At 44.3% G+C, this 14,484-nt stretch overlaps 3 protein-coding genes and 1 long non-coding RNA gene across 6 annotated transcripts in view; 1 reads left to right on the top strand and 3 right to left on the bottom strand.

Annotated features, from left to right (window-relative positions):
• The window catches only part of LOC126035298 (uncharacterized), a 227,458-nt gene that overhangs the window by 10,006 nt on the left and 202,968 nt on the right, over positions 1–14,484 (bottom strand). The window lies entirely within an intron of this gene.
• Positions 1–14,484, bottom strand: part of LOC126035259 (uncharacterized) — a 393,856-nt gene that overhangs the window by 304,273 nt on the left and 75,099 nt on the right. The gene's annotated exons all lie outside the window — the stretch shown is intronic.
• Positions 1–14,484, bottom strand: part of LOC126035375 (ubiquitin-conjugating enzyme E2 R2-like) — a 96,869-nt gene that overhangs the window by 47,291 nt on the left and 35,094 nt on the right. The gene's annotated exons all lie outside the window — the stretch shown is intronic.
• The window catches only part of LOC126035413 (uncharacterized), a 57,059-nt gene continuing 42,589 nt past the window's right edge, over positions 15–14,484 (top strand). The window contains exons 1-2 of the long non-coding RNA XR_007504912.1: positions 15–71; positions 2,094–3,902. This is a non-coding gene — a long non-coding RNA (uncharacterized LOC126035413). The remainder of the gene's footprint in view (positions 72–2,093; positions 3,903–14,484) is intronic.

The following is a 14,484-nucleotide window of genomic DNA, read 5'->3' as shown; positions in this document are numbered from 1 at the left end:
TTTTAACCGAGGTGCCTTAATCAAGGTAGCACCCAGGAGTATCAAGAAGCCGGCCGGCAATGGATCAAGAGGTAGCCCTAAAATTATTACTGTGCTTTTTAGAAAAGCGGGGGGTAAATTGCGTTAAGCAAGTTTCGGGATTAGTTGCTTTAGGTCGTGTTAAGGGATGCTTTAAGAGTCCGGATCTATTATTTGAGGAGAGTGAATGGCGTAGATTAGGAGACGTATTATGGGATATGGTAACTGACGATGATAAATCAGCTAAAAAACTAATGAAGCAAGGACAGAAACCTTTCAATTAGTGTGGGTACAGCTTTTGAGCTTAGTACCTGGAATGCTATCGGAACCTCCCTATGGGATGAAATTAGTGACGGGTCTAAAGAAGTTAAAGGTCTTGCAACTTTATGGAAATTGATTAAGACAACTCTGTAAGAAATGAAAGCAGATCATAAAGCGTCTGCGTCTGCTTTTGCTGCTCTCTCTCTCCAACCGCAAGTGAAAGGGAAAAGTGGGGAGAAAAACATAATGCAGCGAGAGAGACTTTTTGGAGCTTGTTCGCCTGCTCTTGTGCCCTTGACTTCTGCTCCACTCCCTGGGACTGCCGATATTAATCAGCCATCTGACAGTTCCCAAGCCTCCCTATCCGTACGATTAAAGGAAACCCTACAGAATCAGGGAGTGAGTAAAAATCTGCCTACGAAAAAACAGCCCCCAGATACCACCGTTCAACATGAACAAATTATACCTAGCATATACCCTGATTCAAATAATGCAAACAAGGATTTGGTTACTCTAATAATAGAACAAAAAGAGACAATGTTAGAATTGTTAAAGGAAATGCGGAAAAGAGACGGGGAAACCAACTGCACCCGTGATAGACGCGGAGCCGCTTGTAATAGCCGCTGCAGAAGAAAGGCAGAGACATTGGAGGGGTGTAATAAAAGATGCCATCATAGAAGGGACTATGCTCCAAGCATTCCCAGTTATTGCATCAAATGGACAGAAAAAATGGGAGGTGTTTAATGGAAGGTCATTGAGAAATTAAGGAATGCTGTGAGTCAGTACAGAATCAAATCTGCGTTAACTCACCAAATACTGCAATTCATTTTTTCTGCTGATACGCTGATACCTCAAGATATTAAACAGCTAGCACAGTTGATTTTGACACCCGCCCAAATGTTAGTGTTTTTCCGGCAGTAGGAGAAGTTCTGTGATAGGGAACAAGCAACTTCACGACAACAAACACATCCCCTATGGGGAGTAACCACGCAGATGCTGATGGGTACTGGACCCTTCGCATCAGGGAACGCTCAGTTACAATGTATCACTGAGGTTCATCATCTATCACAGATCTTGGCGTATCAAGCTTTTCTTACCATACCAGACAATGTGTACAGCCATGCTTTTACCCAGGTGAAACAGGAGAATACAATTTATGACCACCCTGACATGAACAAGGGCATGAAAGAAAATATGTTCAAAATATTTGCTTTTGAAAATGCTACTGAAAAGACACGCAAAGCATTGTGTAATTTGCTGAAAAATGCAGACATCGTTGATATGATAGAATACATGGATCGATCAGTGGAGTCACAGAAAGTAGCCTACGCTGCCACAGCTCTCCAAGGAGCTACAAAGAAACACAAGGCCAGTAAGACACCCTTGGTCAAGTGTTCTAACTGTGGCAAACATGGACACATTAGGAGCAAATGTACAGGTACTGCTAACAGTAAGTGCTGCAACAAGTGTAAGAAAGATAACCATACCACCAAGAATACAGGAAGAAGGGAAACTTTACAATGACCGCGAAGGCCCCTCGCGCGACAACACGAATGCAAGGGGCTTGAGCTGCCAGCCCTCAGGCAGCCTCGCAACCACGAGATCCGCCACCGCAGGAAGCTCCGGAGTGGATGTGGAAACCGCAGTCAACATAAAGGGACCATTGGGGTTTGGACTTAGTGCATTTTTAATGGGGCAATCTTCAACAGCTCTAGAAGGAATTCTGGTGCTCCCAGGGCTTATTGATGCAGATTATTGTGGGACTGTGAAAATTATGATTCATGTTTTAATCCCTCCTGTTTCTATTCCTAAAGGTACCAGAATAGCACAGTTACTTCCATTCAGGTCGTGTGTTCCGAACCCAGGTGAAGTACAACGTGGAGATGGTGGATTCGGCTCCACAGGGAAACCGCAGGTACACTTTGCCATGGACACAACAAGAGGTAAACCAGAAAAGGTAGTGCAATTGGAAGGGCCCGATGGAGTTGTCGTCAAGAAACCAATGACAATCAATACAGGAGCTGATGTTACGATTATTTCACGATGCATTTGGCCTCCATCATGGCCATCGATCAATCCAAATTTTGGTATTGCTGGGATAGGGGGCACACAAGCCACCTTAGTAAGTCAGCTACCGATTACATTTGTGTTCCCCGATGGTGAACACATTACGACATGTCCGTATGTCATGACTACCCCAACTGAATTGTTTGGCCTCGTAGGCCATGATTTATTGAGCCAAATGAAGGCAATGTTAGTGACGCATCCTTTTTAGGAGCGGTCACTGAGGGGTAGCCAATCCTGAAAATTAACTGGAAAACAGATGAGCCTGTTTGGATTGATCAGTAGCTGCTAAATTCTGAAAGGCCGCTAAAAATACAAGGGTTAGTTGAGGACCAATTGAGAGCGGGACATGTTGTTCCTTCTACTAGTCCATGGAATACATCAATATTTACCATTCCCAAGAAAAGTGGGAAATGGAGACTGTTACATGATCTCAGAGCTGTGAATGCGGTGATGGACAGTATGGGAGCCCTGCAGCCAGGTTTGCCGTCTCCAGTTATGCTTCCAGAAGAATGGGATTTGTTAATTATAGATCTCAATCATATGCGTTCTTGCACCAACCCGCTAGGATGTTAGCAAACCAATTTGACTTACCACTTACTGATGCCCAAGGTATCGTTAAAGCATGCCCTGATTGTCAAAAGGAGGGGCTCGGCATGGGCCGTGGGGTTAACCCACGAGGTCTTTTGCCATTGCAGTTGTGGCAAATGGATGTCACCCATGTCACGTGGTTTGGTGCAAAGAGTTCTGTGCATGTGTGTATTGATACCTATCCTGCTGCCATGTGGGCCACGGCACGAACTGGAGAAAGGGCCTTACATATTGAATGACATCTTCATGCTTCTTTTGCAGTACTGGGTGTGCCTAAAGAAATTAAGACGGACAACGGCCCAGCCTATGGTTCTAAACGATTTGCTCGATTTTGTAATTTGTGGGGAATTCACCATGGTACCGGTATTCCACATCTTCCCACAGGACAGGCTATTGTCGAATGGGCCAACCAAACCCTAAAAGAACATGCTGCAAAAACAAAAGGGGGGAACCCAGGGCTTACTCCCAGAGGAACAATTGGCCAAAGACTTATTTGTGCTAAATTATCTTAGATTGACAGGTGATCACAAAGACCCACCAATGGTAGTGCATCATGTTCTTTTACAGGCAGAAAGGACGCAACAAAGTACAGGAATCATGGTAATGTATAAGGACCCAGAATCCGGGAAATGGTGCGGATCAGCAGAAGTAAAACTTACTGGGAGATCCCGGCTAAGTGGGTCAAGCCATGGCTTCGCACTGATGCTGGGTCCGGAATTGTCCCAATGGCAACTGGCATGGCACCGGCGGGTGCTGAAGCCGCTGATCCGACAGATTGTAACTAATAGAGTATTACTAGCGGACACTGAGTCCTTCAGAGAGGTTTTTAGAACAGCGTGCCTTATTGTATATAGAACTTGCTTTAGGTAAAAAGTGTGTTAAGCATAATTTGATTAAACATAGTGTGATTACGGGAAGACAGTGTGGGGTAAATGTAAAAGTTAGTTAAAGCCAAAATTAGGGGTAAGGTCTATTTCCATTAATAACCTGGGAACGAGTTTGATTGTCTTTCCACAGATACAGGCCCACGACGGACTCCTGTTCGATTTGCACGACCATCATCATCTGGAGCATCATAGATGATGTGGCAATATGAATACTACCTCAGCCGAAAACTAATGTATAGGTCACCTTGGCTAACATAACAGGTCAAGATTCTCTGTGCATCGCAACTGTATCGTAAAGCCCACAAACCAATAGACAAGATGGCTATGACTCGTGCAGCACGCCTGGCGAGCGAGCGCATGCGTCATAGATTGCAACCGAGGCGGACTTTTGGCACCCGCTGGCCATGTTTGCCAAAACCCATTCCTCTGCAAATGTATAAATACCGGGATTTTCCGAAGAGCATCGTGTTGGGAAGTGGCTTACTGAAAAAGGACATGGGCCTGTGGAAAAGTTGTGCGAGCAGAGTTCTCTGAAAAAATGTCAGTTTGAGCAACAAGACTAGGCCTTGGCTGAAAATAGCTGGCTTTACTGATATCAGGAGAAAAACAACAGCTGGTCTCGCTGTTATCAGGAGAAAGACAGGGACGGTGTGACCTTGGCATAACTTCACAAGTAACTTTTGAAGAAGTTCTCATGAGAAAGTTACTGAACACGCGTAGCTGCCAACCACAAGTGGGTGTGTTTTAGTAATGAATAAACATTAGCAATGTACCAATCATATTAGGACTAGTAGGCATAATTATCGCAAACTGTATAAATATGAGCTATCCGTGCAAATAAAGTTGAATCACTTCTATCACTCATATTGGGTCGACTTATGTGCATTCCTCCGCCGCTCCAACACCGGGGTATTGTACCAATTAGAGTATTCTATAAGGCGCGTGCACAAGCGCATAAGGTATATAACTGTGCTAAAATTTGTAGTAAATGGACTTCACTTGATCACATTGGTCTGTGCATGATTTCCCCTGTGGATCCTCCGCAACACCATGCAGCCACTCACTCACTTCCCCCACCACCCAGTGGGATGAGGGAGAGAATCGGGAAAAGAAGTAAAACTCATGGGTTGAAATAAGAACGGTTTAATAGAACAGAAAAGAAGAAACTAATAATGATAATGATAACACTAATAAAATGACAACAGTAATGATAAAAGGATTGGAATATGCAAGTAATGCACAATGCAATTGCTCACCACCCGCCGACAGATGCCCAGTTAGTCCCAGAGTGGTGATCCCCCCACCCCCACTCGCCCCAGTTTATATAGTAGATGGGATGTCACATGATATGGAATACCCTGTTGGCCAGTTTGGGTCAGCTGCCCTGGCTGTGTCCTGTGCCAACTTCTTGTGCCCCTCCAGCTTTCTTGCTGGCTGGGTGTCCTGGTTTCAGCTGGGATAGAGTTAACTGTCTTCCTAGTAGCTGGTACAGTACTATGTTTTGAGTTCAGTATGAGAAGAATGTTGATAACACTGATGTTTTCAGTTGTTGCTAAGTAGTGTTTAGTGTAAAGTCAAGGATTTTTCAGCTTCTCATGCCCAGCCAGTGAGAAAGCTGGAGGGGCACAAGAAGTTGGCACAGGACACAGCCAGGGCACCTGACCCAAACTGGCCAACAGGGTATTCCATACCATGGGACGTCGCATCCAGTATAGGAACTGGGAAGTGGGGCAGGGAATGGCCGCTTGGGGACTAGCTGGGTGTTGGTCGGCGGGTGGTGAGCAATTGCCCTGCGCATCATTTGTACATTCCAATCCTTTTATTATTACTGTTGTCATTTTATTAGTGTTATCATTATCATTATTAGTTTCTTCTTTTCTGTTCTATTAAACCGTTCTTATCTCAACCCATGAGTTTTACTTCTTTTTCCCGATTTTCTCCGCCATCCCACTGGATGGGGGGGAGTGAGTGAGCGGCTGCATGGTGCTTAGTTGCTGGCTGGGGTTAAACCACGACACTGGGCATGAGAAGCTGAAAAACCCTTGACTTGAGACTAAACACTACTTAGCAACAACTGAAAACATCAGTGTGTTATCAACATTCTTCTCATACTGAACCCAAAACATAGCACTGTACCAGCTACTAGGAAGATAATTAACTCTATCCCAGTTGAAACCAGGTCAGGAAATATGGGAGGAAATCTTTCTGTTTAAAAGGATGAGTTTAAAATCAGTCCTTAAACAGTTTGTCATTGGCTGGCTTGGTTAGGGGTTTTTTTGCATATTCTTAGGTTTTTCTGGTGAAATTTTCTCATTAGTTTGCTGTAGTCATTTGTGTTTTGGTTGAAGCTGTGATTTTTTTACTGACATCATTTCACATTGGAAGCAGCTTTAATGTCCTATGATAACATGTACAAGAATGTCAGATCAGTCTGTTTAATTTGCAAATTAAAAGCCACAAGAGCAAGATTTTTTGTGTTGAACTACTGAACTGTAAGGATAATGAACTAGTGTTTCAAACTTCCATGATCATTAATCTGATATTGCACTAGCTGTGTTTTACAGTTAACTGTTCACAGTAAAAAAGCAAATGAGTTATGTGTTGCCTTAGATATAATTAGATATGTTGCCTTGTGTGTTTATTTTGGAGATTAGAGCAGAAACATTAGGGAAAAAAAACCCCAACCCTACGGTACATGCTGCAAAGCCCAGTGTGGAAGTGATTGTATAATGGATGTGAGCTCTGCAGCACATATACCTTAGTGCATAGTATGGGTTACCCTGCTTTGGATTTGCTGAGGAATTTATTATTTTTTTTTCCCCTGCTGATAGGAGAATGACAGCATTTTAATCCTGATGGCTGCAGCCAGTAAAATGGCCCTATGTAAAATATGAAATCTGGTGTCCACATACTACCTTGAAAGGTTGGACAGCATTGCAGCAAACATGAAGGAGCTTGGATACTCCTGAGGATGCTTCCCCAGCATCTGACTCCTTGATTTTTTCATCTGAGGAACATTGGTACTGCTGAGCCTGAAATGCTGTCTCACTTGCTGTTAACATGGGCTGTAAACAGCCACTGTGTTCAACCTTTGTATCTCTGCAGACTTTTTACCTTGAAAAGATGATGTGACTTTGAGCAACTCTAAACAGTAGTTACTTATGTAGCTGTCTTCCAGTTATTTGTTTTGAGATAAACACTTTGAAGCCATAACATATACTGGATCTGCAGCAAAGCTGCCGGTATATTTGCTTTTAGCACAAGAGCCATCTTGCCAGCAGGAGAAAGTACTTTTTCCTACAAACCCCAAATTGACTCAAAGGTGGTTGGTTGGTTGTTTTTTTTTTTTTTTGGGGGGGGGGGGGGGGGGAGAGTGGTTTTTTTGTTTGTCTTTTTTTAAAGCACCTGGAACTGATTTTAACTAGTGCTCCTGTGTTAGTTTCAGCATCTGAATCTTCTTTTTCTATGATCACACATTGATACTTACTTTGAATCATGCCCTATTGGGATGAGGCCAACTGAAAATACTGCAGAGTAACTTGAGTAGCAAACAATCTACTCAAATGATGCTAATCTCTGCATAATGAGAGTGAAGGACCATATTTTGAAACTTGTATCCTTTTGCAGGAGGCAGTCAGTGCTGTTGGCATATTTTAAGGGCAAGATATGTGTTACTCCTTGTGTAATGTTTAGTACGATGAGGCTGTGACTTGCTAGGTGCTTGCAAACATGTAAAGTTAACCTAGCCCACAAATGCAATAAGGGGTTTGCAGCTACTAATGAGCTGCAAAAATGATGGTTACTGTACAGCTTGTGGTATGCAAATATAAGTAAATTGGAGCTCTCCTGAAAGCCCAGCATACCCTGAAGGGTGGTAACGAGTGATTTTTCTGCTGTAACTAGGCTGTGTAAGAGCTGGCTTCTGGTGAGTGCTTGCTTCTTCCACTCTCCCAAAAAGTTAAACACAGGATGTTAATGACATGCTCTGTAGAAGTACATCTGCTGCTGAAGCTGTAATTTTAAAATCTACATTGTAAGTCAGGTGATTACCAAGTCTGGTCAAAAATTGCTGGCTTGGCTATCTTTATCACTAAACAAGCAAGTAGGTCACTAATTTAATTTAGATTATTTTTCCCTGCTGCTATACCTCTGCATTACAGCTGCCAAGATATTGCTTGGGTATTAGGATGGATAAGGAAGGAAAACCCTGGGTATGTTTGGTTGGTTTTGGTTTTTTTTTCTTTTCTTCCCAGAGTAGAAAAGTACTGATAAAGTATATGTATGCAGTTTTCAGATTATCAACAGATTATTAACACTTAAAACCACAATTGATTAGTATAAAAAATTGTCCTGTCATGAGTTTTCTACTAGGAGAGGTAACAGGCATTTGTGCAGGATTTCAGTAGTAGCCAAAGGCTTCTGGTTGGGATTTTTTTCTTGTGTATGCAATCCCACGCTTCTTGAAGGAGCCAAGTGGCTGCTTGGTCTAAATGTGTCCTGCCTAAACTGTTGACACTTAACTCCAGAAATAAAGGTGTAAGTGGTCACTTCTTCTGAAATAAACCATTTAAGTTAAAAATGAGGGACTTTCTGGCTAGTTTTGTTATCTGGCTGCACAAACAGTGGTGCCAGCTATGGTGCCAGGAGAGGTGGGAGGAGGAACCTCTGCTGTGACTTGTGCTGGTTTGTTCTTTATTTCTTGCTTGGGGCTTATAGTGTTTGGATGCTAAGATATTTCTTAAGCTATAATACTGAGGATTTATCAAACCCATAGTTGAGTGTAAGAAGTAGGAAACAGTTTATGTAGTTTTAGTTTTGGGGGGTTCAAATGCCAGTGACAATTAATGCTGCCTACACTGTCATTCATCTGGTTCTTAATAATCTGTTTGATGTAGTAATTCTGATTGTCGCTTGTATCCTAATGTGACAACACATTCACTGTGGTGCTACTTCAAACATTTGTAGTGGTGGAGAGAAGGCATGTTGGTAGTGAGCAAGCTTGATACTGAGAAGATGTGATGTTCAAAGATAGCTGGGTAAGGAGGGCATCTTCATTAATTCAAAAAATATAGATGCAAGCTCAGGTTTCTAGAGATATTTTGAACTTAGTTCAGTAGAAACTTATCAGGTGGTAATGTGGAGACTTTCTACCATCATTTCTCCTGGACAACTATAACAATAAAGTTGACAAGGGTGCTGCTTTCTCTTTGCAATACCTTCTTGGAATTGAAATCTCTCTCTTCAACTGAGAAGTCCAAGCCACATCTTTGATCTCCTTTTTAAAACTAGTTTCCATCTGTGTTCACCATCCAGTACCCCTTGAGCTTCCTCAGTGCTTTGGATTCGCTGTAACATTTTCTGTTACTTTAAAATGCCTCCTTGCTGTTGACAGCTTCTTCATGCTACAGCACAGTGAAGTTGACTGCATGGAAAATCAGTTTGAAAGAATCTCCAAATCTGGTTTTGGTACTAATATGCAGTTACATCCAAACAGTTGATATTTGAAACAAACTGTCATATTTTAATTTGTTGTTCTTCCCAATACTGATTTATGCGCTAAATCACAATTGCTTATGTCTGCTCAGTCTACTGTTTTGTCCCTGATACTGCCTGATATGTTTTAATAAAAAACTTGCAGAGTGAAAGTTCAGCTGCCTTATTTTGGTGGGGAGGAACAGAGCAACAAAATAAAGGCTTTAAATATGGTTTGGTCACCCCTTGTAAATGATTATAGGCATTTGTGTGAACAATTACTTTCAGCATCTCATCTGCATGTGCTGCTAATGTGGCAGCCTGTCCCCCAGAGATGGGCACTGGAGGCTCACCTGGGGTCTCTGCAGAGTGTTTTAATTGAGAATGGCACGGTGTAACTTAGCACTCCTGATCTTTCATTGTAGCAGGAAGATAATTCACTGAATTTCTCAGTTAAAATTGTAAATCTTCATTTCCCCCGCAGCCTTTTTTATTTTGCATTATAACAGTTTGCTAAGTACCACTTGAACTGTGTAGGACTGTAATGGCTTTGTGTAGCAAGGTTTTGGTAGCAGGGGGGGTTACAGGGGTGGCTTCTGTAAGAAGCTGCTGGAAGCTTCCCTGTGTTCAAGGGAGAGCCAATACCAGCCGGCTCTAAGACGGACTCACCAACGGCCAAGGCTGAGCCAATCAGCAATAATGGTAACGCCTCTGTGATAACATTTTTAAGAAGGAAAAAAAGTTGGGACACACAGAAACGGCAGCTGGAGAGAGGAGTGAGAACATGTAAGAGAAACTAACCCTGTGGACACCAAGGTCAGTGAAGAAGGAGGGGGAGGAGATACTCCAGGTGCCGGAGCAGAGATTCCCCTGCAGCTCGTGGGGAAGACCATGGTGAGGCAGGCTGTCCCCCTGCAGTCCAGGGAGGTCCACGGTGGAACAGATATCCACCTGTAGCCCGTGGAGGACCCCACGCCAGAGCAGGTGGGTTCCTGAAGGAGGCTGTGACCCTGTGGGAACCCCATACTGGAGCAGGCTCCTGGCAGGACCTTCAGATCTGTGGAGAGGAGCCCACGGAGCAGGTTTTCTGGCAGGACTTGTGACCCCATGGGGGACCCACGCTGGAGCAGTGTGCTCCTGAAGGACTGCACACCGTGGAAAGGACCCATGCTGGAGCAGTTCATGAAGAACCGCAGCCCGTGGGAAGGACCCACGTTGGAGAAGTTTGTGGAGGACTGTCTCCCGTGGGAGGGACCCCACGCTAGAGCAGGGGAAGAGTGTGATGAGCCCTCCCCCTGAGGAAGATGAAGCGGCAGAAAATAATGTGATGAACTGACCATAAACGCCATCCCTGTCCCCCTGTGCCGCTGGGGGGGGGGGGGGGGGGGGCTTGGTAGAGACTCTGGGAGTGAAGTTGTGCCCAGGAAGAAGGGGGGGTGGAGGGAAGGTGTTCCGAGATTTGGTTTTATTTCTTATTACCCTACTCTGGTTGATTGGTAATAAATTGAGTTAATTTTCCCGAAGCTGAGTCTGTTTTGCCTGTGATGGTAATTGGTGAGTGATCTCTCGTCCTTATCTTGACCCACAAGCTCTTTCTTATATTTTTCTCTCACCTGTCCGGTTGAGGAGGGGGAGTGATAGAACGGCTTTGGTGGTGTCCTAGGTTCAGCTGGGATAGAGTTAATTTTTACAGGAACCTGGGAGGCGGGGGGCATAGCCGGGGCAGCTGACCTGAACTAGCCAAGGAGCTATTCCATACCATGTGACATCATGCTCACTATATAAATGGGGAGCGGGCTGGGTGGTGGTCTCGGTTTTCGGTGGGGGAAGTGGCGGAGCGTCAGGTCCCGGGTGGTGAGCAGTTGCACTGTGCATCGCTCTTTTTGTATATTCTTTCATTAGTACCGTCGTTGTTGTTGTAATTTCTTTGTGTGTGTCCCAGTAAACTGCCTTTATCTCAACCCTCGAGGTTCCAGGTTTTTTTTCTTTTCTCTCCTCCGTCTCCTCCCCATCCCACCGGAGGGGGCGGGAGGAGTGAGTGAGCGGCTGCGTGGTCCTTTGTTACCGGCTGGGCTGAAACCACGACAGTGCTTTTTTTGGTGCCCAACGTGAGGCAAGAAGGGTTGAGATAACGACAGATCTGGCCAGAGTGTGTTGAAACAAAGTTGTCATACGCATTTCTTATACTAGAGAAATAGATGTTAGTCACAATGTTGTTTCATTTGTTTACATGGTGGCGTTTTGTAAGCTCTTATATGCTCTATGTATTGCCTGTAGTTGCGTATCTCATCTCTGGGAGAGTGATTGGGATTATCATTTTGCTGTACTGGGCAATGTCGACTTATGAAATGATTACATCACTGGTCAGGAGGTTAAGCTCGTATCTGTATGAGGCAGTGATATCATTTCCATACTTTGGGCACCTTCTGTCGGATTTTATTGGTAATTACACCCCATCCATGGGGAAGTTAGGGGGAAGTACCCCCGTCCGTTCGCCTCCCTTTTCTCCTTCCGACTAATTACAACAGCTTTCAAGAATTTTGAATATCCTTGGGATGCGCAAGCCAGTGTGCTGTTAGTGCTATGCCTCCTGAATATGTTTCAGGTCTTGTTTAGGGCTACAAAAAGGCTCTTTAAGAGTACCACCCAGAGATCTGCCCCAAAGCTGGATATTCATGGGTGGCACGGCATGTGGGAGGATGTGGGCAGGCATCTAGAGAACTTTTCACCTCCAGTGGCTTGGAAGTTCACTCCCAAACAACTACAGAACCCTCATGAAGTGGTAAAATATTTGAAAGGAAAATGCTGTGGCTATCCCAGAGACACACAACTCGCTACACTGTGCTGGGCCCTGGCCAGTATCTACCAAACACTGCTTGATATTAGGCAGCACCCTCGGGGGGAAAAGGGGGAAAAGATGGAAAACAGGACAACAGGCACCGTGGCTGCTCAAACCCTGACAACAGACACCGTGGCTGCCCCTACCACGACAACAGGTACCGTGACTACCCCTACCCCGGTGACAGACACTTCAGCTAAACCAGAGAACCAACCTGTGCCAGTATCAGTTGCCCCTGTACAGAAAAAGAAACACACAAAGAAATCAGTTCGCTTAGTGAGAGATGAAGATGAACCAGGGTCATTGCGAGAACAGGAGGAAGAGGCAGAACCTGAAATAATTAACCGATCTCTATCCCTGAGTGAGTTGCGTGACATGCAAAAAGATTTTAGCCACCACCCAGGTGAGCACATTGTTACCTGGCTGCTCCGATGCTGGGATAGTGGGGCTAGTAGTGTGGAATTAGAGGGTAAGGAAGCCAAGCAGTTGGGATCTCTGTCTAGGGAAGGGGGCATCGACAAGGCGATTGGGAGAAAAACACAAGTCCTCAGCCTCTGGAGGCGACTTCTGTCAGGTGTAAAGGAAAGATACCCCTTCAGAGATGAAGTTACATGTCACCAAGGCAAGTGGACCACCATGGAGAGAGGTATCCAGTACCTGAGGGAATTAGCCGTGCTGGAGGTGATTTATAATGATCCAGAAAATGCGCAGTCACCCACAGATCCAGATGAAGTCCAATGCACACAACCCATGTGGCAGAAGTTTCTACGAAGTGCACCACCAACCTATGCCAACTCATTGGCAGTAATGTCCTGGAAAGAAGGCTATGGACAAACGATGGATGAATTGGCTGTCCAACTCTGGCAATACGAAGGAAGTCTCTCTTCCTCCCTACGGGCCTGTGTCTCAGCTGTAGAGGAATTGTCCCGAGAGTTCCAGCAATTCAAAGTAGATCTCTCCTCCTCCTCACCTGTACAGGCCCGCATCGCAGTTATTGGGAGTAAGCGTTCCTCTGCCCAAGAGAGAGGAGAGAGAAAGTACATAAGAAATGATGCTGCCTTTTGTTGAGCCACTTTGTTCTTTAAAGTCTGAGAGTTATTGAGTTTAAGGTGTTTGGTATTTAAAAAACCAAGCTTGTTGGCCTTAAGCTTGAATAGCATAGTGTAAACTTCTGCTTCCAGTGGGACAGTTAAAGGTCAAGTAGTTCTGGACATCTGCAGGATAATTCTGTATTGCACCAGAACTAACAATGTTGGATATAAATCAGTATAATGCTGGGCAGGCATGAGTAATTTTAAGGGTCAGATATGCAGAGGTCTTTAGAAGCAGCTGTGCTGCTTAGTTGAACTGTTCATGTGCCTAATACAGAAAATGAGCATGGTGGCATGGCCAAGGTCACCAGCTGTTGCTCCTTCTTTGCAATGGGAAGTGTATTTTTGCACTGATCACCCCAAATCCTGCTTTGGTGTACTTTATAGGTGTTGGTGGGGCTGTTCCTAAGAGGAGCATAATCTTTGTTTCACATAGTCAGTTTAGGGTTGGAGGGATGCGGAGGCAAATTGTACTGATCTGTGAAATGCATAACCTTTTTGGTACAGCAAGGGAGGCTCTTGGAGCTGATACTCGACTTCCCAGACTGCCTTCAGTGCTAGCGAAGGTTACTGCTGTTGCAGTCTCTGATGGAGACCATTTTGTTCGGCTGAAAATGCTTTTCCTTAGGGGCTATGAAAACTAGGACAATGTGAGGCAGGAGGGACTGAGCAGTGGTTCTAGTGAATAACGCTGAATGTCCAAGAATGGAAACAAAGAGAACTTTGTGAGGTTTGTTTGTTTTGGTTTTTTTCCTGGGAAAGTGCTTGGAAGCAGTTCCTGCAGTTGTCCCCCATGCCACTACCCTTGTAGTGCAGGTACTTCCTCCACATGTTACTTGAAACTCTGCAATATGGCAGGGTGCATAACCTGAGATATTTTTTGTGAGCTGTTATGTTCCATTATTGCCCCTTGCATGGCTAGATACTCTTAAAACTGAAAATATATGTATAGTATAAGGCTTTTCTTAGACTAAAATTTGCAGCATGTAGCTGTTCCTGTACAGAAACACAACTGAAAAAAGCACAGAATAAAGTAGCTAGAAAACAGTTGACTCCTGTTAGTCACCTTGCAGCATTCTCCCATCCCAGTCAATAGCGTGGTGATCTCCCCCAAAATCTGCCAAGACATACAGAGCTCTTTAATGCATGTCTTTGCACGTCTGCTCCACGATAGCATCTAGATAACTGTGTTTTTTTAGGAAATTAATTTCATGTAGGAACATAATTTTCACCAAGTAAAACTATAGCTTTGTAGGCTACA

Source organism: Accipiter gentilis, chromosome W, assembly GCF_929443795.1.
Source record: "Accipiter gentilis chromosome W, bAccGen1.1, whole genome shotgun sequence".
Classification (NCBI taxonomy): domain Eukaryota; kingdom Metazoa; phylum Chordata; class Aves; order Accipitriformes; family Accipitridae; genus Astur; species Astur gentilis.
Note: the sequence above shows the minus strand (reverse complement) of the source record. Positions and strands in the feature narration are given on the sequence as shown.